A 26,056-nucleotide genomic window follows, 5' to 3' on the forward strand; every position below is an offset into this window, starting at 1 on the left:
AGAAATGTAAACAGCTTTGATTAGAGGAATTGAACTGTAATGAAAACATAAAGAACTAAATATAGTTTGAATGGGTGAAAACTGAGGGAGGTTATGGCTAGTCAGTTTTTGAAAGAAACACAAAAGAAATTGAGCAGTTAGATGAAATGGAGCAAGGGAATATTCAGGCTGTATATTAAGAAGTAGTTTCTGCCCTAGCTGGCTTGGCTCAGTGGATAGAGCGTCAGCCTGCGGACTGAAGGGTCCCAGGTTCGATTCCGGCCAAGGGCACATGCCTGGGTTGCGGGCTCAATCGCCAGTGGGGGGTGTGCAGGAGGCAGCCGATCAATGATTCTCTCTCATCATTGATGTTTCTATCTCTCTCTCCTTCTCCCTTCCTCTCTGAAACCAATAAAGAAATATATTTAAAAAAAAAAAAAAAAAGAAGAAGTAGTTTCTAACAATGATGTTTGCTGGACTCTGGAAAAATCACCCTTCACTTTGTTTAAACTAGATTGGATTAAGCTTTCTCTCTGGGGATATAGGTTTATTTGGACAGACTGTCGTTGTGTGATTCTAACGAATTGTTTTTACTACTGATTTCTAAACTAAAAATTTAGGATATCTGGCCATTGATTCTGCAAATTAATTCTTTCTTTTCCAATATGTCAACTCTTTTTTTTTTCTACCATCTTTATCATCTACTTTTATTTTTTTATGTTTTTGTTGTTAATCCTCACCTGAGGATATATTTTTCTAATGATTTGTTTTTAAAGAGAGAGTGGAAGGGAGGGAGGGAGAGAGAAAGAGAGAGAGAGAGAGAGAGAGAGAGAGAGAGAGAGAGAGAGAGAAATATCAATGTGAGAGAAACACATTGATTGGTTGCACTCTGTCCTGACCAGGTATGTGCCCTTGACCAGGAATCAAATCCAAGACCCTTAGGTATGTGAGCCAATGTTCTAACCACTTAGAAACACCAGCCAGGGTGTTATGATCTACATTTAAAATAAATATAAAGGAAACATAGTACTATGTCATTATTTTTCCAGTGTAAAATGAACTAAATAATAAAAGTACTATTTAAAAGTAGTCAATTTTTGGTTAGGAATATTTTTAGAATGGAAATTTACAACTGTTAAATAAGAATAGTCATTTTATTGCTGTTAGTAAAATGTTTACCATGAATGTTCTAATTCTAAAGTAATGCAGAATTCAATTTTAGTTACAAAATTATCAATTAAGCTAATCACTCAGAATGACCTCCGTCAGAAGGCTATTTATGTATATTAAAGGCTAAGTGACTGACCATACATCTGTCTGACCATCTGACCGACCAAACGGCTGGTACATATGACTCACACTGGCAATTTAAAAATAAACGTTGACTCGCACATGCAAGATACATATAAGCTTTCACTGGCTCCAATTGCATGCGTGTGTTTTAATCTATTATAGTCGATCATGAATTTGGTTGACAGTTCCATTATAGAGAAAGGGCGAATAGCGATATTAAAATATTTCTTCTAATTAATTTCCTTTCAATGTGCATGAATCCATATACCAGGCCACTAGTTATTACAAAAAATTGGTTATGAAACCTACAATTTTATTTCACATACTTAATAAAATATATTTTTATACAATTATATTTATAACTAATATAAACATAATTATTAAATGTAATTGTTCTTTATAAGTGTTGTATAGTATGTTTTTATAATAATGAAAATAATTCCCACATTTAATAAGCTAAGATGCTTATCAAAGGGTGTTATTTCCTTGGGCTTAATAAAATTACATAGTTTTTTACATAATAAGAAATTCTCTAGAGAAGAGCTCCCGGATGTGGAGAAGCTGGGGAGGAAACGTGGGAGGAAAATGGATTCAGTGGAGAAGAGGGTCGCAACCTCCATCTCCAACCCACGGAGGCTGCCATCCCAGGGTCAGCCCCCAAAGCTGCAGCGCAACTCCCGCTGCAGCCAGGGCTGGTGTGTGGAGAAGCCTCACATCTGGCAGCCTTAATTCTGGCCTGGGGTACCAGCAAGGGCATCCCTTTGAAGAACATTAAGCATCTGGCAGTTGTCCCGCTCATTGGCTGGGTCCTGCTTGCGGCCCTGGACTCAGGGGTCTTCCAGAGTGTGTGGGTTTCAATGGACCATGATGAAATTGAGCATGTGGCCAAACAATGTGGTGCACAAGTTCATCGAAGAAGTTCTGAAGTTTCAAAGACAGCTCTACCGCATTAGATGCCATCGTATCATTTCTTAGCACAATGAGGTTCACATTGTAGATAATATTCAAGCTACTTAACCACGTTTACATCCTACTGACCTTCAAAAAGTTTCAGAAGTGATTCAGAAGAAGGATATGATTCTGTTTTCTCTGTTTTGAGGTGCCATCAATTTTGATAAAGTGAAATTGAGAAAGGAGTTCGTGAAGTGACTGAACCGCTGAATTTGAATCCAGCTAAATGACCTCCTCAACAAGATTGGGATGGAGAGTTATATGAAAACTAGTGGCCTGTGCACAAAATTTGCGTGCAGGGGCAGGGGGGTCTTCCTCAGCCCAGCCTGAACCCTCTCCAATCAGGGACTCCTTGGGGATGTCCGACTGCCAGTTTTGGCAAAGAGAAGTTTAAGGAGATAAAACTTTTGGCTTGCAGTATTGATGGATGTCTCACCAATGGCCACATTGATGTATCAGGAGACCAAAAAGAAATAATAACTTATGATGTAAAAGATGCTATTGGCATAAGTTTATTAAAGAAAAGTGGTATTGAGGTCAGATTAATCTCAGAAAGGACCTGTTCAAAGCAGACACTCTCTTCCTTAAAACTGGATTGCAAAATGGAAGTCAATGTACCGGACAAGCTAGCAGTTGTAGATGAATGGAGAAAATAAATGGGCCTGTGCTGGAAAGAAGTGGCATATCTTGGAAATGAAATGTCTAATGAGAAGTGCCTGAAGAAAGTGGGCCTAAGTGCTGTTCCTGCTGATGCCTGTTCCACGTCCCAGAAGGCTGTGGGGTGTATTTACAAGTGTAATGGTGGCCGTGGTGCCCTCCGAGAGTTTGCAGAGCACATTTCCCTACTAATGGAAAAGGTTGTTAATTCCTGCCAAAAACAGAAGTTAGTATAATGTGTGTGTGTGTGTGTGTGGGGGGGGGGGGGGGAGTATACAGCCTTCTTCAGCTATTTTACTTTTATTTTTGATGAAGTGCAATTCCATGTTTTAATGTTATAGACATGTGACTTGATTTGTGATATCTCTTCATATCTTTTAAAGCAAAGTCTTCTCAAGTTATCTCTCCAAAACCTTCTGTGAAAAAATTGTGCTATACTTTTCTCTTTATGCAAGATAATTATTTAGAGATTGATTTACAGTCTTTCTCACATTTTTCGTAAATGCAAGTAAGAACATGATCAAAATTTACTTTGTATTGTACCCTGTAAAACTGTGTGTTTGTGTGCTTTTGATGATGCTGATATTTTATTTATTTTGGGACAGTTTCTGTGGTAAGACATGCTCTTCTATTAATTAAAAAAAATACATTTCACAGAAAAAAATTCTCGAAGACACAAAAATTTTTGTTCGCTTTGAAATGGATAATAAATTTTGTATGTTAAAATAAAAATAGCAAGTAGTATTTCCACATTTGCCCTTCAACCTAAATTCCAGTGCTATGGTGTGTGAGAAAAGATTTCTCAATATGAGTGAGAAGGGGTTATCTTATCTCTTCCCAGGTAACAGGAGTGATTTTGATGGGGTCAACCTTACCAAAACAGCTTGGGATCCCGAGTGAAGGATCACGTATTATAAACAAACAATAATTGATTGATGTTTAACATCTATTTGTATTGCTGTTAGGGAAATTGTCTGGGAAGCCACTGTCCATATCTTTTTGTTGACCAGCCTGAACCAAAAACATTTGATCATTCTAGGCAAAGAGCAGGCTTGCTGACACAGAATGTTTTTTATAGCACTGAGCGCAATGACGTTATTTGCCTCCTCCTTCAAATGAAATGTTCAGTAATCTAGGGGGTTTCTAATCTGTTTACCAGCTGTACTGATGAGCGGGATTTATTTAACTGTTATCACCAACCTGACCTGTTACAATGACAGATAATGTTTCAGTGAACAAAAGTATCATCCTTCCTTGGCTTTTCTTTTCTGTGAACAGAGAAATTTATGTTCAAAGATTCCACTTTTCTCTACTCTTTAAATGTAAATATGTCAGAGATATATTAAAATGGCATTCAATATAGACTACTATTTTTAAAACAAAGTTGTCATTTGACTCCTGGTGAATTGCTCATAAATTCAGGACCGAATAAAGAGATCAGATTACATTAAATGCATTTTGGTATCTATAACTTTCTGCAATGAATTAAAACTGGCTGATCATGTCTCCAGCGCATTTCATTTTCTGTTGATTCATGTACTGTAATATAACCTTCAAAATTCCCTTATGCCAACAAACTCACTCAGATATGCTGAGTGCAAGAGGAGATTAAAGTGGCTATAAGATTGAAAACTATATGAAGGCATCAGATAATGCAGTAGAGGTATAATGAAAGTGTAAACAAAGCCAGTAAATGTAGAAATTACTGTTCATATAATCCACTGTTGAATTCAATGGAGAGTTTAGCTCCCTGCCAAAAATATATTAATACCAAACAAATTGGCAAGATCAATACACCAAGCCTGTTTCATTCTTATTAAAGCACTTCTCTCTTTGAGGCTAAGCGTAAGTAAGGCATGCCATTCTCCTTTGGAAAATGGAATATTTCCCCAACAGGAATTTAGTATTCAGGTATCCGCAGGCTCCCAGCTCTGAGAAACTCACATCAGATGATATTCCCCTACTCTTTAAAATTGAAGTTACTTATTGCAATAACCTTTCATATTTTTCCTGAGCAGTAGCTTTTTGTTTCGCATTGTGAAAGCCAATCCATCCTTTAAAGGCTCTTTAAGCTGGCAAAAGGGAAAAAAAGGCATTATTACTGAGCTAGGAGCCTCTATTGTTTCAGTAGTAGCTAGAGCTATGGATGAATGCTTTCAACAGAAGTTAAAAGAGATAATGAGTCTTTAATGATACAAAATCAGAGCCTTGTGTGCCTAGTGAAGCCTGACACAAGCTCCAGCTTGCAGCTAGCAAGGAAAGCTCATCGCTATCTGTTTTGCAGGCCAAAAATACCCACAAAGTGCCTTCTTGGAAAATTGTGTATCCCTTAAGATAGAATCAGTGGTATTTGTCTGTTAGGTTAAACTCTTCTGAGATGCAAAACAAAATAGGATGATAAGCCTATATTCTATCTCTCATACATCCCTTTAAAAGTGTAAGGTGAACACACCTCCAGCTTCAAAGCCACAGCTTTTATTTTATTCCAGACTTTATCAAGAGCAATTTCCTTTTGTATATATTTTTGTCTCTCTTCCTCTCCACCAAAACTACAAGAAACTTCAGTGTCACCTGCCTGGGCACACCCTCTGCTATGCTCACCAAAGAGATTGCTTGGCTGAAATGAGAGAGATTCTTTGCCCACCAAGTATTAGGAAACAAGTTTGAATCTCAGCTGAATAAATGTGTTAAGTCCCAGCCAAAAACTTCTGGAGAGCAGTGGGAATAAAACTCCTCCTCCATGAACATGAGCCAGGCTCCTTGATGTTAAATCAGATTTGCTTCTGAAAGGATTGGCATGTCTGATATGATTAGGAAGCTTCAGTTGTGCTGATTATAAATTAAAATTAAGAAAAACAGATTGATCTGGAAAATAAGAAACATAAGGGCACATTGCTGCACTCCAGTCTTTGCAATGATGCTTTAAAAGTGATGGATATGGGAGTTACTTATTGTGGGAATCCTAACTAGGTTATTGCATAAAGATTTGCATGCTATCATCCCTGTATTAAGGTGCCAAAATCAGTTACAGAAATGAAGAAAGGAAAACATCAACATGATTTGACTTGGAGTATATTTAGGATGCATTTTTCTTTCATTTTCATAAAAGGTTCATATTGGGAGCTGGGGGAAGGCGGGATTAAGTAGGCAAATAGCCCATAATTTATTGAAAACAACTCATTCTGCCATTTTTTTAGAAAAGAAATTTATTTTTCCCCCATTCTCATTTATTTTCTTGGTTCCCATTTCTAGCCATTCACCTACTCCCTTCTAGACATATTGGAGCTAATAAGAAATAATCATTAAAGTTGCAAATAGAGCATGGGGAATGTTTTGAAGAATTGAAGTATATAGACAGCAGGGGAAAAGAGGGCAGAAGTGCATTTGTTTCCCCAAATTGCTATTTTAAGCCATGTTATTACTGACACAAATAAGCAGTAATTGTTGATAATGGGCATTTTTTTTTTTTTTACATTTACTTAGAAAATCACAGTGGTAGAAGAAGTAATTCCTAGAAGAAATGGGCTTAGGAAACAAGTTATAGAGGCAAAGGAAGGGCCCTTGGAGCTTAGAAGTGAGGAAGGTCAAGATGACAACCCTGAGGGGATTGAAAAGAGGAGAGGGAGGGAGAGCATCTATGGGCGTATTTTAAAGAACTGATTAATTTTAACTTTATGGTGTACAGAAACAAAATCTTGAAACACAGAAATAATTTAATTTATTCATACAATAAATATTTGTCAAGTGTCTACTATATAAACATTCCTTCCTTCCTTCCTTCCTTCCTTCCTTCCTTCCTTCCTTCCTTCCTTCCTTCCTTCTTCCTTCCTTCCTTCCTTCCTTCTTTCTTCTTTCTTTCTTTCTTTCTTTCTTTCTTTCTTTCTTTCTTTCTTTCTTTCTTTCTTTCTTTCTTTCTTTCTTTCTTTCTTTCCTCCATATTTCATGTTTTTGAAATATATACAACACTGGCCCAGTGCATGAATGCGTGCATAGGTGGGGTCCCTAGGCCTTGCCGGCGATCAGGACTGATTAGGGCCATCTTGCTCAGTCCCAATCAGGGCTAGGCCAATTGGAGCCTGCTGGCCTGGGGAAGAGACTCGGGGAGGGACTGCGAGACATTGGCCAGCCGGCCAGGGGGAGGGTTCGGCGGGAGGGGGAGAGACCACAGGAGGTTGGACAGCCATAGAATGTTGGCTGTGGGAGTGCACTGACCACCAGCGGCAGCTTTTGCATTGAATGTCGCCCCCTGGTGGTCAGTGTGTGTCATGGTGACTGGTCAACCAGTCGTCCTGGTCGTTCTGGTCATTCGGTCATAATGGTAACTTAGGTTTTTATATATATAGACTAGAGGCCTAGTGCACAAAATTTATGCATGGATAGGGTCCCTAGGCCTGGCCGGCAATCAGGGCTGATCTCTGGGGTGACCAGCAAGGCAACATGGGGGCTCCCACTGGCACTGGCCTGGGGCCTGCAGACTGGGGGCAGTTCCTGCATTAAGCATCTGCCCCCTGGTGGTCAGTGTGCATCATAGTAACCAGTCATTCCATTGGTCATTCCACAGTTCGATCAACTTGCATATTACGCTTTTATTATATAGAACTAGAGGCCCGGTGCACAAAAATTTGTGCACTCAGGGGGGAGGGGGTTCCCTCAGCCCGGCCTGTGCCCTCTCGCAGTCTGGAACCCCTCGGGAGATAACAACCAGCTGGCTTAGGCCTGCTCCCAGGTGGCAGAGGGCAGGCCCAATACCTAGGTGCAGCACCTGGTTGGGCTCAGAGCAGGGCCAATTGGGGAGTTGGGGCACCGCCCCCTGTCATGCACAGAGCAGGGCGGATCAGGAGGTTACGATGCCACTCTCAGTCATGCTCAGGGTAGGGCCGATTGGGGGGTTGGGGCACTGCACCCTGTCACACTCAAGGCAGGGTTGATGGGGAGGTTGAGGCGCCACCCCCTGTCACTCACAGAGCAGGGCCCATCAGGGGGGTTGGGGTGCTGCCCCCGTCACACACAGAGCAGGGTCTATCAGGGGGTTGGGGAGCTCCCCCCTGTCACGCACAGAGCAGGGTCTATCAGGGAGTTGGGGAGCTCCCCCGTGTCATGCACAGAGCAGGGACGATAGGGGAGTTGGGGCACCGCCACTGTCACACTCAGGGCAGGGCCGATGGGGAGGTTATGGCTCTACCCCATCACACACAGAGCAGGGCCCGTGGGGTGGGGGGGGGGGGGTTGGGGTGCCGCACCCTGTCACACACAGAGCAGGGTGGATAGGGAAGTTGTGGCCCTGCCGCCTGTCACACACAGAGCCGCAGGGGGATCAGGGGGTTTGGGCGCTGGCCCCTGTCACACTAATCCCAGTGCCAGAAGGTCTCTCAGCTCTGCTGATCCCAGTGCTGGGAGGCATATTACCCTTTTACTATATAGAATAGAGGCCTGGTGCATGGGTGGGGGCTGGCTGGTTTGCCCTGAAGGGTGTCCTGGATCAGGGTGGGGGCCACTGGGGTGCCTGGCCAGCCTGGATGAGGGGATGATGGCTGTTTGCAGCTGGTCACACACCCTTCAGGGTGGGGGTCCCCACTGTGGTGCCTGGCCAGTCTGGGTGAGGGGCTGAGGGCTGTTTTCAGGCTGGGATTGAAGCTCCTAACTACTTCTTTTTTTCTTTTTCTTTTTTTTTATTCTGGGCCAACTTTAGCTCTGAGGCTCCAGCTCTTAGGCCTCCACTCCTGAAAGCAGGTATCTGGTTTGTTTCGGTTCTATAATCAAAACTCTGTATCAACTCCAGCTCTGAGATCCCAGCTGCTGAAAGCTGGTTTCTGGGGTTTTGTTTAGCATCTATATTTGTTACAATGTTTGAAACTGCAGGCTCAGTGGCCAGCAAAGCAGGCGGGGAACGTTGCAGTCCTCCGTCACTGAGGCAACAAAGCCTCATGTTAGTTTCAAGCTGCCTGGCTGCCGGCCGCCATCTTGGCTGGCAGTTAATTTGCATATCTCACTGATTAGACAATGGGAAGGGTAGCGATTGTATGCCAATTACCATGTTTCTCTTTTATTAGATAGGATTATATGAAATATTTTTACAAAATTAGGAGCTTCACCAAAGACGTTGTTTCTAGTATTCTGATTATGTTTCCATATATAATGTTAAATGTTCAATAGTAGCTTAAGTGAAAAAAAACTTAATCTCTTGCATTGGATATAGTGATCCATTTAAAAGGTCACATAAGATTTAAAGATTAAAAGACTGTTGGATTGGTCATTTTGACATTCTATTCAGGCACTTTAATTTTCCATAACATTTATTCCTAAAAACTTTTTTTCTAGTTTAATTTTACTGACTTAAACAGTAGGATTTCTAATATAACTGAAATGACTGTGTCACTAAATATATTTAACTGTTATGATTTTTTTTCTTAACTTATTACACTCTAAATATTAGATGCAAATTATATAGAAGTTTTATTGATCCATATCATTTCCTTCTATTAGTAGCAAGTAGAGTTATAACAACATATTATAAATAATTGTATATTGTTCTTAATAACAGCAATAAAATTACAAAAGTTAATTAACAAAACAATGAAGTACATAATGGGACATAATATTCTTTGTTTAAGAATTGGACCATAACTTACAGCTTATATTCAAAAATTCCAAATTTTCAAGACCTGAATGTCTGTACAACACACAATAAAGAGAAGATTACTTGGTTTCACTGTATCAAATAGATAAATAAACGCACTGGTGAATGATAAAAAGCATTGTATTTCCATCAAAACAAATAATTTCAAACTGTTTTTGCTTGGTTTTCCAATCACAGAATTTGATAATATCTAACCTTTTTCTCATTTGTGAGTGTATAGATCCTATGGTATTTTTCTTTTCCTTCCATTTTAATTGACACTTGTAAAAGCTCTGTTGTAAACTTTTACTAGGATTATTATTGTTATTCTTTTCATCTCTCATAATAAATAACTAAATAAAGAATTTTTATCTTATCATCCAATGCTTTCATTTCATAATATTAATAATTTCCAGTTAGATAAAAATCAATGTGTGTGTGAGTAATTAGAAGTTAATTAATTAGCATCAAAAAAATTTTAATGAAGTGTGCATTGACGACAGGACAAAAACAATATCATTCCCTTGCACTAAAAATATTTAGTGTTATATCAATGCAATATATATTATATTAACATACAGGGAGATGTTGCTGCCTACTATATGTCTTGTGTTTGTTCTGCTCTATAAATAAAAATGAACATTAAGCTCTTATTTTTGGAGGGCCTATACCACCTTGTAGCATTAAGGAAGGAAATGGCAGTAAGAGCAACTGTTACAAAGGCTTTGGCATACGTGATTCTGAGTCCCCAAGCCAATACCTATTATGTATGTGACTTTTCTTTTGCTCCCAGGTGTATCCATTTGAAAAGCTTTGACAGAGGTGTGCAGGTAAGTGGACCAGCGAAGGAATTCAGGGGAATTGTCATGAGTCAGGGAACAGGGAAGAGCTAGGAGACTGGTGGTTCTCATAACAATAAAGAACAATTTCAATAAGAGGAACAAGGATAAATGGAAATTAGCTGAAAAGTAAATATATGTTAGCCTCTATTTTTTTTACTCTGCAGTCTCCACAAATCAATATTTGCATGTGTCTGAATATTAGATATTTTAAAAATATAAACTGAGAATATGACATGAATTTATTCATTAAAGTTCCCCTTAAATGAGTTTCTCCTTAAAACACAATATCTATGTCCTTTATCTCTAACTATAGTTGATTATCAGCCAGAGTGCTTCATACTCTACTGCAGAAACAACACTAGACATAATTAATGGTATTTACCAATCTTTAACATTGCATGGTTTCGAATTGCTGCTTCATTATATATCTTACCACATATTTTATAGTTGATCTCTATGTAACTAAACATTTATTGTAATGCAAATCTCTCCTGTAGACTTTCCAAAGAATATTCATACCAAAGTTGGACGAAAGACAAAATTTTGATAGATACTGGTTTCCTGAAAGCATCTACTATATTAATAAGGTAACCATTTCCAATGAAAACATTTGTCTTGCCAGAGAGCACATAATAACACCTAGTAAAGATTATGTGAGTAGCAGTGCCCTAGCTTACCATTTCAAGGAAGGAATTTACATGGAACAGATATAATGTTTTAGTTATCTTTGGACACATTTTCTTCCCTAATATTTAAAATCAGCACACACTTTCTTTACATAATCTAATTTCTTTTCATTTTAAAAATACATATACAAAGTTTCAATTTCACCCAGTAAGTATTCCTGGAAATTTATTTTCATAATATAATCCATCAGAACCTTAAATAACTCTCTGCTGGTATTCTCACTTTTTTGCCTTTATTGACTATCTCCTTTATTCAGTTCCTTTCGTCATACTAAAGGGATGATGATTACTGATTATGCCTAATATAAAATAATAATGTTCAAAAACTACCTATGTCATGTTAGAATTCTTTTTTTTTTTAATATATTTTATTGATTTTTTTACAGAGAGGAAGGGAGAGAGATAGAGAGTCAGAAACATCGATGAGAGAGAAACATCGATCAGCTGCCTCCCGCACATCTCCCACTGGGGATATGCCCGCAACCCAGGTACATGCCCTTGACCGGAATCGAACCCGGGACCCTTCAGTCCGCAGGCCGACGCTCTATCCACTGAGCCAAACCGGTTTCAGCTCATGTTAGAATTCTTAATCGCAAACAACAGCAACCCAACCAGTACTAGCCTCAGCAAAAGGAGGAACGTCACTAAATCGAGGGGAGGGCAGGGAGACATCAGTACAGTCTAGCTCTGTATGTCAGTTTTACTCTCTCTTATTGCAGACCAACCATTTCCATGTAGCCAAGGAGATGCCCACTGGCAGTTTCCACAGTCATTCTCATAGATTGGACAGCACCAGTTTGAAATTCCCTGGGGAAGGACTCCAACTGACCTAGTTTGAGTTCAATGCCACTTCTCAGAGCAGCTGTTCTCAACAAGAGTAATGCATTTCCTGAAGAAGCATTTGGAAATTTATGAGTGCATTTTTGGTTGCCGCCATAATGGCCATTTAGTAGGCAGAAGCCAGAGATAACGGACGACCTGCAATACGCCGAACAATCCCCCAAAATGAATGTTCCAGCTATGTTTTGGCCAGAGTCGCTTCTAAAGAGTCACTCATAAGAAAAACCAACTGTGGGTGTGCCTGTGTAACAAGTGTGTGTAATAATGCTCATGTACATCATATATATATAAATATCAACACATAACACATTTACCAAGATGGTTTTGTGTTCTAATTAGACAAAATTGCTTTCTTATTCATGCTATGCAAGTTGAAAACTTGGCCGGATGCCCTGAAATGCAATTTAAAGTGTCATATAAGTTATCACGCTCTTTTCTGTTCTTATTTACCAACAAATTCCTCCAAACAAAATTGACAAAATGGGTTCTGCTATTTCTTTTGAAGCTGTCTTCTTGTCAATAAAGTTTACACATTTAAATGAATACTACTCTGTATAATTTTCAGATTATATTACACAGCTGGAACAGATACTAAAAACTGCCATAAAGTGTGCTCACTTTCCACACATAACAGCTGCTTTACAAACCTTGATAATCTACACATTTCCATGTTTTCCTTGTTTACGTGCACTTTTCTTTTCTTTTAGAATTTTGTTTTTGAGGGCAGGGTATTCTTTCTTTGGATTAAGGTTGGGAAAATAATTATAAAATTTGGCACAAAAATATAGTATTAATCTGTGTACCTGCCCAATAAATATACAGGTTAATGTTATCAATGTTTAAAGTGATTAGATGTGAAAGTCCATTCCAAAAATGCCAAAGATAGAGATAATGTCTATAAAGCTGTTCACAAAATGAGGCTTGTAACCTCAAGGGAATTAGAAAACTAAGGTTCATATCTTCTCTTTGGCCCTAAATCAACTATATGATCATGGCTAAATTATTTATTCATCCTGAACCTGTTTTGTTATTTGTAAAGAAAGCAAAAAACAACAAAAATGATGTTGCCAACCCAATGGAGTTTTGTGGGAAATTAAATATTATTATATATGAGAACACACCTAGTACAATGTCATTATTTGGTCAGTTTGTTGGATTCAAACACTTGCATAATAAACGCTTTATGGTATTAATAATAATCTATGCTAATAAAAGGTTAATATGCTAATTAGACCGGGTAGACCAGACCTCTTCTGGACATGATTCTGGATGTCCTTCCTGCCAAAGCCAGGGCCCGGAGGCACTGCTCAGGTCCCTGGTGCCTGTGGCCGGCCAGAGGGAGGGAAGCCCGGGTCCAGTTGCCTGAGGCCTGACGGAGGAGGAAAACCTGGGTCCTGGGTGAGGGGCTGAGGCAGAGGTGGTTAGGGGTGATCAGGCAGGCAGGCGAGCAGTTAGGGGTGATCAGGCAGGCAGGCAGAAGGGTTAGGGGTGATCAGGCAGGCAGGCAGGCAAGCTGTTAGGAGCCAGCAGTCCCAGATTGCAAGAGGGATGTCTGACTGCCAGTTTAGGCCTGATCCCTGTGACATCCCTCTAGGGGTCCTGGATTGTGAGAAGGTGAAGGCTGGGCTGAGGGACCCCGCTCCCCCTGCACAAATTTCGTGCACTGGGCCTCTAGTATTATTAATAATACAGTTATGTACCTACAAGCTCACCCCATAATTAAGTAGAGTGTGACACACATCCAGAAGCAGTCATTGAAGGCCATCTTCAAACTTGAAGTCATATGATAACTTCAGGAGATTTGAGATCACCACAAATCTCACCCAGAAAATCATTCTGTCAACAATGGTTTTGAAGCACTTTCTCATGTTTCATTCCAATCTTTGAGAAACTTGAATAGAAAAGATTAGCTAGTTGATAATAACAATAATCATATTATAACTACAGCTGTAATCTGAGTACTCCTAAATTCTTGAGCATTTTCAGATCATCCTTTCCTTTGGTATCCAAAAATATTATGTCATCCAACATCTGTAAAACTGCAAGAAATCTAGCCTTCTTACAAATATTTCTGAATTTTCCTAAGGGAGAAATTTCATATCATTACTCAAATTAAATTTCTGCTCCTGATTTTCTCCTTGAGAACCTCTACTTGTGTCATTTCGTTCTTATGTTTCTGTGGTCCCTAAACCAAATCAATTTGGTTTGCCGAAACATGAAAATGAAGGTTGAATGCTCATTTATTCATAATCCATGCATACAAAAAATGTTTTCCAGGACTTTGTTGGAGCAAAGGATATAACAGTGAAAAAGTAAGCAGTCCCTGACATCTTAGAGCTAAAATTCAATAGGAGATACAGATAATAAACAAATAATTACATGATGATTTAAATAATTCGTTATTGTTGTAATACTTCCCAAAAATATACAAATCTATGTGAAACTATATATTAGGGAGACAGTTTAATCTAAGGACCACAGAAGACTTTTCTTAAAAACTGGCAAACTGAAAGTTTAAGTATGAACTGAAGTTCCCAAGGGAGAGGATGATAATACAGCTGTAAGTAACTGCATATATGAAGGTAATGCATAGGAAAGAATGCTTGAGGAACTTTAGGAAACCAGTGTCATAAAGCACTGAATGAGGGGAACAGTGGCATACAATTAGGCTGTGGCCAGAGGCCGTTAATCATGGAATAACTCATTTACCATATTAAGGGTTTTTGTCTGTGTCCTAAAAAAAGACAAGCAAATTATGATTATCTACATTGAAGTGTGACATAATGTATTCTAAAGGATCACTTGGAATCTATAAGATATATAGAATTCTGAGTACATAAATTTAATGGTACATACTCAGTTGGGAAAAGCATGCTTCAAATTTGGTCATCAAACATTTGGTAGACAGGTTCTATTTGGCTGCATAGAATCAAAGCACTTTGCTCTTTCAGAGGAATCTTGTATGTGAAAAGCACAGCTCAGTCTCTTCTTAGAGAAGCCTATTGAAAGAAAGAACTATAAAAATTAAGAAAGTGATACCATAGTTCAAGAACTGTTATAAATTATTTTTTAAATATATTTTTATTGATTTTAGAGAGGAAGGGAGGGGGAGAGAGATAGAAACACCAATGATGAAAGAGAATTATTGATCAGCTGCCTCCTACACACCCCTACTGGTGATTGAGCCAGCAACCCAGGTATGTGCCCTGACCGGGAATGGAACCATGACCTCCTGGTTCATAGGTCAATGCTCAACCACTGAGCCATGCTGGCAGGGCAGAAATTATTTTAATGGATCCTAGTGTTAAGTGAGAAACTAGTGGATTCAGTTCTGACATGAAAAAATGCTTGAAATTTTCATTCTGTCCTTCCAATGAGAAAAAGTTGAACAAATGAATATCAGATCCACTAAAGAATTGAGGTCTTGGGGCAAGCAGTCACATCAGACAATCCCAGTCAAGATCTGCTCCCCTAGGGCTGAAGCTGTCTGTGCCATAAACTGGTAGGAATACATTAATGGTAATTTTGCTGGTGGCTGTTTGAGGCTAGTGTGAAAATGAGAAATTTCTGGGGAACATAGTTTTAGGAGTGCTCTCACACTTTTGTAGACTTTACCTCCAGGAACTCTACCAGGTTCTCAGAGTAAAGATCTAAGAAAGGTTTCCTGTGAAATATTTTCAGGACCTTCTCCATTAGCTGTCTCCATAACAAAGACTTACTTTTCAGAAGAAAATACTTTGCTGGAACCTCCTTTTAGGTAGAAGAAGGGGTTCCTCCCACTCTTGCTCCCTCCAGATGTCCAGTTTCACCTAAGAGGGAGGAGGAAACCATCGTCAACAGTGCTAGGTTTTTAAGGAAATGATTGGACATACTACAGCCAGAGAAGAGAGTGGGGGACAGGATATAAAAGCTACACCCCTCAAAAAAACACTTTTGAAGGCCACAGCCTCAGGACACATGTCACTAAAAGATTGAGAGATAACTGCAAGAATATAGAATGTTCTCTCTTTTTCACAATTCACAACCACAGCAATGAAATAACAGCGTGAAAAGCTGCAAGACACACTCTCTGAGGAGGAGTGCATCCTAAAATATGAGAGACAATACAAACAAGGACACAAAAGAAATCTGAAGCCTCTGGCTCCTATAGCAAACATTAACACAACCCAAGTCCTAGTCAGATTAGCTTAAATCCAACCTAAAAACCTGTTTACCTCAGTTCATATTACCAGATTCAACATGTCTAGCTTTCAACAACAACAACAACAAAATAACAGGTATGTCAAAACGCAAAAGAAGACAGTCTAAAGAGAAAAAGCAAGTACCAGAATTGGACTCTAATATGAAACTGATTTTGGAATTATCAGAGAATTTAAAATGACTATAATAAATACATTAAGGGCTCTAATGGAAAATGTAGAGAATGTTAAAAAATAGATGAGTAATGTAAGAGATATGGAAACTCTAAGAAAGAATCAAAAGGAAACTTTAGAAAAAACAACAGTGTAATAGAAATAAAGAAAGTCTTCAAGAGGTTCATCAGTAGACTTAACATAGCTGAGGAAATAATCAAAGAACATGAAGATAGATCAATAGACATTTCCCAGACTAAATTGGAGATAAAAAGAATGGAGAAGGGGAATTAGAGAACAGACATCCAAGAATTGTGGGACAACATCAAAAGATGTAACATATGCATGATTGGAATACAAGGTGAAAAAAAGAGAGAGAGAATGGATCATAAGAAATATTTTGAATAGTGGCTGAGAACTGTCCAAAAGTAATGACAGGTACAAACCAGTTCCAGGAAGTTCAGAGAACACAAAGCAGGAAGTATACCAAATACACAGACCAACACCCCTAGTCATATAATATTCTAATTACTGAAAACCAAAGACAAAGAGAAAATGTGAAAGAAATTGGGGGCCAGCAGAAAGAAACACCTTATCTGAAAGAGCAAGGGTAACAATTACAGTGGACTTGTACAACTTGCAAAAGTTAATTACTTTTCTATATACCAGCAATAAACAATTAAACTTTAAAATTTTAAAAATGTCATTTACAAAAGCACCAAAAATTGAACCAATGAACTGTTTTATTTATATCAACAAGCTGACTCTAAAGTTATATGGAAAGAAAAATTCCAAGAATAGACAACATAATACTGAAAATCAAAATTGGAAAACTGACATTCCGGGACTTCAAGATTTACTATAAATCTACAGTAATCAAGAGAGTGTAATATTGATTACAAAATAGACACATAGATTAATGGGACAGAATAAAGAGCCCAGAGATAGGCCCACACAAATATAGTCAACTATCTTTGACAAAGGAACAAAGACAGTTCAATGAAAAATTATAGTCTTTACAAGAAATGGTGCTAGAACAGACATTCATCTACACACACACACACACACACACACACACACAAACACCCTGAATTTAGACACTGCTAGGGACTAAATGTTTGATTCCCCCCAAAAAATAAAATTATTCTAAAATAAAATGTTTATTTAAAAATGGGGTGCAGTCAGTGACATGACCACGAGTGCCCAGTGGCTGCAGTAATATCAAATTATATCCTCTGAGAGGATCTAAAAAACTCTAAAAAAAAAAGAAAAACAATAAAAAATATAAAAAGAATCCTGGTGATCCCTTGGGGTACCTCCAAGTATTTCCATGTCTGGGAATAAAAATAAATGAAAGGTCCTGGTTGGTGTGACTCACTCAATTGGTTGAGTGTCGTTCCATGACAGAGAGGTCACTGGTTTGATTTCCCATCAAGGCACAGGCCTGGCCTAGGTTGTAGCTCGATCCCCAGTAGTGGCCATGCAAGAGGCAGCTAATCAATGTTTCTCTCTCATGGATGGCTCGCTCTCCTTTTCCTTTCCTCTCTCTCTTTAAAAAAATCAATAAAAACATTTAAAATAAATAAATGAAAGACTACTAAAGTTGTATAGCTGTATTGTCTAATAAATGTCTATTTAGCATTTAATTAATATTAAATATAATTAAATATTCAGTTTCTCTGTCTCGTTAGCCTCATTTCAAGTGTTAAATAGCCACATGTGGCTAGTAGCTACAATATTGAAAAGTTTAGTTGGAGATATTTGAGATTATGTGTAGGAATAAATGCAGAATATGACAGGAGAGAAAAACTTTCACTTACATTACTTTTTTATTTTATTTTACATTATTGATTGACTTTAGCGAGAGAGGGGAAAGGAGGGAGCAAGAAATATCCATTTGCTGTTCCGCTTAGTTATACATTCATTGATTGGTTGATTCTTATATGTGTCCTGACTGGGGGTCAAACCCCAAACCTTGATGTATCAAGAAGGTGCTCTAACCAACTGAGCTACCCAGCCAGGGCTTACTTGCATTATTTTAGATGGCAGATGTGGACCAGTTCCCTTATCTCAGAAAGCTCTCTTAGACAGCATTGCATAGAGACAGTGTCACCAAGGGCCCTTGCTTCTCAAGAACAAAGATTTGGGACACCCCACTGGATAAGAATACCCTGTATTGTCTGAAAGCAAAAGGAACATGAAGCATGGAAGAAAGCCCTCCATGCTGCTTAGGGCCTCATTAATAACTCTAGACACAAGGTCTGTAGCATCTACACAAACTTCTTTGCTTGTTATTCACATGTATAGTTATTTCAACTAAATATATCCTTCCTTTCTTTTTCCTTCATAATTAAATGTAAGGTATGTTGGTTGTTAAACATATTTTAGTTCATAAGGTGCAGAAGATTAAGATCAGATGGTGAAAAATTCTGAGATAATGACCAATGCTCTTAAACTTTGACTTGAAGCTGGATACAGTCAATTATAAGATTTTATTTACTTTTCTTTTAGGAAGAAAGTAAATACATTTTTTATTGCACAGAAATGATGTCATTGTTACTGAAACTTTTATCTTTAATGTAAAAATATTTGGGGGGGGAATGGTACATGGGACTGTTAGATAGCAAATGCAGTGGTAAAAGACATTTGTTTCTTGGCTGCTTATAATTTTAAAACCCTTCTTATTTGCAGCATATTTCAAAATAGATGGGAACAAAAGCCTCATAAAAAAGTACAAAGCAGTTACATATTCCTTTTTTCACCCAATCATAGGTGCCCTTATGTAAAAATTTAAAATCTTGTAGAAAAAAAATTCATGGTGTAAGGAGTGCTCGAATTCATTTTTTACTTAATTAATTGAATTTGTTTCTGTTGTTTGCTCCAGTAACACTGACTAAATAAGCCATCAAAGTAGAATTACCTAAAAAAGATTGTGAGACTAGTAAGTTTCTTCCTTGATATTAAAAAAAAGTCCAAATGGTCACAATATGTTTCCAGAATATGTTTACTTTAGTTCTTATAATTTTATGAAAGGACATACAGCCATCTATGAAGAAAATAAATAACAGAGCAAAGCCAAAAAGCATTTCTTTTCATTATAAAATATACTTCAATTTGAGAGAATTGCTACACAAATTGAAGAATATGACAAAGGTCTTGGAGGGAAATTCTTCCCTGTCCTTAGCAACCCTTTCTGGATACTAATAGCTGACTCTGGAGAAGAGAGAATGGTACATAGTCATTTAAAAGAGATAACTTGGCAAATAAGTTGCAAGCCCCTAAAAAAGAGGATTATAGAGCAAAAGACAACAGACTCAGGTGGACCCAAAATTCTGCATACCATATAGATAGTTCATTGCTGACTACAATCGTATCTAGTCTTTTCCTTTGAATCTAAGTCAAAATCTATTTACATCTAAATCTATTTGAACCTGAAACTATAGCTGTAGAGCAAAACACACCATAAATAAGCTTTAAAAAATAATCATCTGTTTGGGTTATGATATTGTGGGTTAAAAATTAGGCTGGACTCAGCTAGGTGGTTCTTCTTGGTCTTGGCTAGGCTCACTAATATATATGATGGGATAGTGTCAGTGGCTGGGCCATATGTATCTCATCATCCAGCAGGTTCATCCAGGTGTATTTTATTAATGAAGGCAAAGGGATAAGAAAGAGCAGACATATACTAGAAAACCTTAAGAGGCTTAGGTACTCTACTAGTTCTATTGTATTCTATTGATCAATAGAATTCATAGCTTATCAAGGCTGGTCTTCATTTATAGGATCTTAATGTGTGCATATACAGAAACAGGTGGACATTTGGGATCATTTTTGTGTTAATTCTCACCACACACTTATAATCAGTTCTAAATTTTACAGAGAGAGAGAGAGAGAGAACAGACTGTTGAATCTCAGAGGTAAGTGGGAGGTGGGTAGGAGGGAAGAGATCAACCAAAGAACTTGTATGCATATTTGCATAACCCATGGACACCGACAATAGGTTGGTGGAGGCTAGGGCAGGTGGGAGAGGGGAGGCAGGCTAGAAGGGTTAATGGGGTGGGGGGGACATATGTAATACTTTCAACAATAAAGATGTAATTTAGAAACATGTAGGCCTATAAAGCAAAATTTTGTAAACCCAGCTTGCATTATCACAGCATTGTAAGGTCAGGCACATAAGATATGAGATACCAAAGATAGGAAAACTAGATTAAGGAACTGTAAAGGTAATTGGTGGCTTAGCTCATATCCTTTTCATCTGAGTGAAAACAAGTAGTTGGTGAGATGAGAAGTGCTATATAACAGTGCTATATATAACTGTTTTGTACCTAAACAGTGAAATAATATGATGAGCAAGAGTGAAATATTTCAGTTTGCTTGATTAACTGGAAAATTCGCATTGAAAGTAAATATCACATTAAGACTAAAGAGAGACATCACAATTTTATTCTTCTTCAAGCAGAAATCTGTGATGTACAATACCTGAGAAAGTTGGGGCGAGGAATATCTGTTTCTCAGTGGGATATTTTTGCCTTTTATTTTTCCTTCTTTTTTTGTTTGCACAAAGAATATTTTTTTCAAAAACAATCTAATTTACATTTTTATGCATCTAGGAGAATATTAAGGCATTATAAAAGAAGACATAGACATGAAAATTTCAACATACAAGAAAAAACATGGGGATTTTTTTTTACTACATGCCTGTTGCTATGCTATCTTCTAGAGTCCAAACTGTTAAGTGAACTCTAAAAATGCAGCAGGAGAAACAAGAAATGAATTATGAATTATGATATGGTCACCCTTTAGATTATCTACCACAATGTGCCCCCCTTGTTGGTTGATAATTTCAAGCTTTTGAGTTTCTGAATTTCTTTTTCAAGCAATTATAATATCTGATTTTCAAAGGAAATATACAGCAAAAGATATAGATGTATCACATGCTACAAAGGCCATGATAACCCTCAAATAAATAAGTTCATTCATTTTTATGAGTTGAGAATCCATGCATTCTCAGTAGAATGTCAGATCCAGGTGTTATGCCCCGTTAAGAGGCAAAATGTTAACACTCAGAACTTTGGTCCTCTGCTTTTAGCCACAAAATGTTCTCAATTAAGAACATTTGATAAAGGTCAGTCATTTTCATTTTATAAATTCTATATATTTTATTATTTGATAACTTTTAATAAATGGGGCAGTGTATTTCACCAAAATCTAGAAAATAATAAATAATATTGTAATATAATGTCTGAGGTGTTATGTTTAAGATATTTAAACTTTGTTATCTTTAATTTTTAATTTTATTTTTCTACTCCAATGGGCAAGAGTATTAATTATCTGAGCTGAAATAAACTTTCTTAGAAATGAGGTATACAACACTGAACAACAATCTTCAGAAAATAATACCTTTCACCCTGAAATGATTCAATGCTGGAAGTGTTGATAATAAAACCCTGGTTCTTGCTCCTGAGTGAAGCATCCACCAGTGTCTATTCTCGGGTTCAAAATCACCCACTAGGGTTTATGGATAGCAAAGACATAAATGAGAAACTTGCTCTCTGAGGCCTGGTGGGTTTGTCATGAAACTTTTCTATATAAATAAAAGAGACACAGAGAATGGAAATTACATTATTTTTAGTGCTGTGTTAAAGGGAAAGGTCAAGTTAACCCCTTAAGAATTCAATGAGCAACATGATGTACTATGTGTCCAGCAAAGCAATCCCCGAATGGCCCTTATGGACATCTGGTGTAAATCATCCATCTTTTTGCCCCATTAAAATCAGTGGCACCTCATTAAAACAGTTCAGCAGCTGAGCGCACACATTATTTGGTTTTCAAGGAGTTAACGGAAATATCTGTAAGGATCAGGAAGGTCTTTGTCTTCAAGTGTTCACAGTCACCCAGACAAAGAAGCTAGTTGAAGCATTTCAAGAAGATCTACTGTCCCTGTCAAGGTGAGAAAGGTATATCCATTTTTGAAATGGGATTTTTTTTAAATCATCTCTATCTTCCGCAGCCCCCTCATATTGCTGGCAATTACATCTTTGGGGTCTGATAATTCTCTGGTCAGTAACAGTGCTGTCACGTGTACCTTAACCCTGACCTGAGAGAATCAGTGAGTTGCTAAGGGGATATTTCAACCAAACCAGATGAGTATTTTGAAGTGTTACACTGTGGTGACCCCAATCACTCAGCCTTCAAGGCAGGTAAGTTTGGTGGCTGGAAAGCAAGGACCTGCACACTTTCTCTGACCCAACAGAGTGACTTAGGGGCACCACCGGGTCAAATTATTCAAGGCTACTCTGAGTCTGCCCTTCCTTATGTTCCCTATCCTCCTCCATATTTCTTTCCATTCCCTTGCTAAAAATCTCTAACAGCATATCTTGGCCGTAGAAAGGTAATTGGGTCAGCTTTTTGAAAAATCACCTTTAAAAACACCTTTAGTTGAATAGTAATAACAATAGTGGAAAATCGCTCCAGTGACATCCACTATGTCGCCTGCTATACAGAACCATGTGCTCATAAAAGTAGTCACACACCTTATATTTTCACAAGGTAAACCATATCAAATTCACTTATAAACAAACCATCACCTCCAACTATATAGAGTAAGAAATTTTTTTCATCTCGATTACTCTTTCTCAATGAGTTTAGTGTTCTATTTAAAATAGTATAGATAAGCAATAAACCAGTAAAAATAAACAAAACCATTTGTTCAACTAAAATGGATTGCCAATTTAGTTAACCCTGTTGCTCACATAGACATGCTCATAGTTCAAAATCCTTTCAGCTTTCAGAGAAAAATCCTTTATGCTCACTAGTACCAGCAAAAATTCTACCTCATGTCTACACATCCATACATGGGCTGTACATTATAGCTAGCATTTTGTATTCATCATATTGACAAAGTTCTAACAGTAACAAGGATGTTTTGTGAGTACATGAATTTCCAGTCGCTTTCAGTAGGAGTATAAATTGGTATACATGTTCTGTAAAGTACACAAATGTATCAATAACTTAAAAATATGAAACACATTAGTCATCAAATCCACTTTTCAAGTTTATTCATATTGAAAATATTTAAGAATATATCTCAGGCCTTATATATAAGGTTGTTCATTACAACATTGCTTGTAATAGTGAAAATATAGTTATAATTTAATTTTCCAGTGTAGAAAATTGGTTAAATTATGGTATATCCATGCAACAGATTATTATGAAACCATTAATAATGGAATTATAGTATAACAATTATACACAAAAAGTATGCCTATAATTTTAGCAAAAGCATCATAAGAAATGCATTTTTAAATATTTCAATATATACTTGCATATAAATACACACATAATTAGATGACTATACATATATACTACATAGATATATGATGGTGTATGGGTGTTAGGATTACAAATAGAATGTATTTTCTTCTCTTTGCTGATTTCTAAATTGTCTATTATTTACAGGTGTACCATTAGTATCTTTATGATTTCAGAAAACCCAACTGAAACTAGCTTATACAAAAAAAAATACATTTGGAGGATCAGATAACTCAAAAGTCAAATAAGACTCTAGGCACATTCCCATTTTATAAATGGAGGGTTTTGTATGTACACAACAAAGTAATATGATGAACAGGAGTGAAATGTTTCAGTGTTCATGGTTAACTGGTTAACTCAAAAGTTAGTATCTATTTTACATTTTCTTTGCTATCCTCTACTTGTGTGCTGTTGATCCTTTTATCGGCGTTTTCTGCCTTGGGAATCCTAAAGGCTCTATGTATGCTTCTTTCTTCAAGTCCAGAGGAGGACACAGAATCCACACCCCAACATTCCAAGCAAAAGTCTTGCAAGTAGACTTACAAGTTTTCAAGTGCCCACTCCAAACCTATTCCCTGTTAAAAGATGCCATTGAAAGTGCTGATCGGTTAAGCTGTGCAAGGTCATCCCTAGAAGCTGAGTGTGACATCAATCTCATGCAAACCACTTAGCTGAGACCATGAAGGAGGGCAATTTATTTTCTAAAGGGTGTTTCGGGTAATGCTCACAGAAGAGATGGAAAGGATCTTGGGAGAAAAACATAAACAGCCACTGAAAATGTACAGGATATTTATAAATATTAGAAAAATAAAAGTTACTATGTTAAAAGGTATATTTTTGTCTTACAATACCATCTAGATCTGAAGAACATAAAGCAATTTCCTACTCGAACAAGGCAGGCGGCCTCCTACAGCCACCATCAATAAAACTGTGGAGTCATTACAATTACTCTGTTGTTTGGACTTTATGCATCTCTTACCTTTCATGTTCCAAGCTTTCCCCAAAGCTTCCTGCATGAGTATGCTCCTCATCCAGGCCCAACACAGAGAGTGCCTCCTGTTCCCAACCGCCCTGTTTACCCTCTCCTAATCAACAACCTCCAGAACTTTCTGTTACCCTCAAAAGGGTAACACATACTCAGCTACACCACTGATATCATTAACATCCCTCTGGCTTGAGCACATCATTTGTGTCAGGTGAAGATTATCTCCAATTCCAACAATGGTCCTATGAGGTAGGTATTATTATCCCCATTTATAACTGAATGAGGAGAAAGAAGCTCAGAAAGTTTAAATTTTCCAAAGTTAAATTTTCAGCAAACAGCACAGCCAAGATTCAATCCCAGATTATTTGGAATCAGAGCCTTGCTATCACCCCGTGATGCATTGTGCCCCTGGGTGAGCCTTGTGCCCTAAGCAAAGGCTCCAGAAGCTAGGCGGAAAAAGCCCCTGTTAAGGTAAGGGATAAGGGGAACTGTTCCTAATTTATATTTCTAGTCCACCAAGCTGAAATAATCAAGACATTTAAATATTTCTTAAAAAGCCTTTTCCTTCCAAATCACTCAGATATCTGTCCCTATTACTCTGTTCTAAAGCGTGCCTTTGGTTTTGGTTGTCTCTATAATTATAATTTGCAGCAAATTCATAATGAATACTTATACAAACCACATCTGTTTTCTGAGCTTTTAGTGCTGTTGAGAAAAAAAAAATTCCTTTTTTTTTTCTGGTGGGGAGGGTGGGAAATTATTTTTTTGTGTGTGTTAAAATATGTAACTTGGACCCCAGATTTAAGGGGAAGAACCTGTAATCAGGATTACAATGACAGTATGAACCAAGTCAATGTGGGTTTGAGTGAAAGTATCTATTCAGAAAAGACATATTGGTAGAATTATAGAACATGTTGGAACATATAGAGCCTAAAGGGACTTATTTTAGTGAAGAACATTGGGATCCATAGAAATCCAGTGTCTGATCCATGATCACAATTCATGGAAATGCCGCCCACCACCTCAATTCTGGTCTCCCAGAGTTAAATGATCTTTTCTATTCAATCACAAACCCTATTGTTAAGATAATCTATGTTTTCTTAATAATTTAAGGTTGTCTTAATTGTTCTTTTCCAAAGAGAAATATATTGAACCTTAAAATACTACACAGGAATTTTTACTAAAATATATCAGAAAAGTAAATGTTACTTTTAATTCAGTGTTTTTATTACCTATAAAATCATTAAACACAAATAAAATCCCATATAGCTTAAAATTTCATAATATGACAATGCCTCATTATTTCTTTTAGCTAAAATACTTGGCTTTATTCAAGCTCAGTATATTTTTGAAACTCAGGTAACTTAGTAAATAGATTTTAAGACAGAAGTTTATTTCAAGATTTGAATATTTTTCTTCATTATTTTCTTCATTATTTCATTTAGTTACTGAGTTTTTAGAATATACTTTCTCCTGGTTTTTCTTTAAAGAAGCAAAAATAGTATCCTGTCTTTCAAATTATATCTATTTCTTGGTGCTTC

General features: G+C 37.4%; 1 pseudogene; it reads left to right on the plus strand.

Moving 5' to 3' along the window:
- The first annotated feature begins 1,857 nt into the window (after positions 1 to 1,857).
- Positions 1,858 to 3,116, plus strand: LOC118674630 (annotated as a pseudogene).
- The last annotated feature ends 22,940 nt before the right edge of the window (positions 3,117 to 26,056 follow it).

This window comes from Myotis myotis, unplaced genomic scaffold, assembly GCF_014108235.1.
Source record: "Myotis myotis isolate mMyoMyo1 unplaced genomic scaffold, mMyoMyo1.p scaffold_m19_p_1, whole genome shotgun sequence".
NCBI classification, from domain to species: Eukaryota; Metazoa; Chordata; class Mammalia; order Chiroptera; family Vespertilionidae; genus Myotis; species Myotis myotis.